Genomic DNA, 715 nt, shown 5'->3' on the forward strand with positions numbered 1-715 from the left:
TCTCCCATGTAATTCACCTCTTCCATTGCTGGGTTCTCAGGATCATAAGCTTCTTCTTCAGATGAAGCTTCTTTGGTACTGCCTATTGCTGCTTGCATTCCAGACAGACTCTGAGAAATCATATTGACTTACTGAGTCAATATTTTGTTCTGAGACAATATGGCATTCAGAGTATTAATCTCAAGAACTCCTTTATTCTGATTTGTTCCATTATTCACAGGATTCCTTTAAGAAGTGTACATGAATTGGTTATTTGCAACCATTTCAATGAGTACCTGAGCTTCTGCAGGCGTCTTTTTCAGATGAAGAGATCCTCTAGCAGAGTTGTCCATTGACATCTTGGACAGTTCAGACAAACCATCAAAGAAGATGCCTATGATGCTCCATTCAGAAAGCATGTCAGAAGGACACCTTCTGATCAATTGCTTGTATCTTTCCCATGCTTCATAGAGGGATTCACCTTCCTTCTGTCTAAAGGTCTGGACTTCCACTCTAAGCTTACTCAATTTTTGAGGTGGAAAGAATTTGGCAAGAAAAGCATTGACCAGCTTTTCCCAAGAGTTCAGGCTTTCCTTAGGTTGTAAATCCAACCATGTTCTAGCTCTGTCTCATACAGCAAAGGGAAAAAGCATAAGTTTGTAGACCTCGGGATCAACCCCATTGGTCTTGACAGTGTCACATATTTGCAAGAATTCAGCCAAGAACTGATGAGGAT

At 40.6% G+C, this 715-nt stretch overlaps 1 non-coding gene across 1 annotated transcript; it reads left to right on the forward strand.

Moving 5' to 3' along the window:
- Nucleotides 1–392: 392 nt before the first annotated feature.
- Nucleotides 393–500, forward strand: LOC112753987 (small nucleolar RNA R71). Its single transcript, XR_003178345.1, has one exon. It is a non-coding gene; the product is annotated as a small nucleolar RNA R71 (small nucleolar RNA).
- The last annotated feature ends 215 nt before the right edge of the window (nt 501–715 follow it).

This window comes from Arachis hypogaea, chromosome 15, assembly GCF_003086295.3.
Source record: "Arachis hypogaea cultivar Tifrunner chromosome 15, arahy.Tifrunner.gnm2.J5K5, whole genome shotgun sequence".
In the NCBI taxonomy this organism is placed as follows: Eukaryota; Viridiplantae; Streptophyta; class Magnoliopsida; order Fabales; family Fabaceae; genus Arachis; species Arachis hypogaea.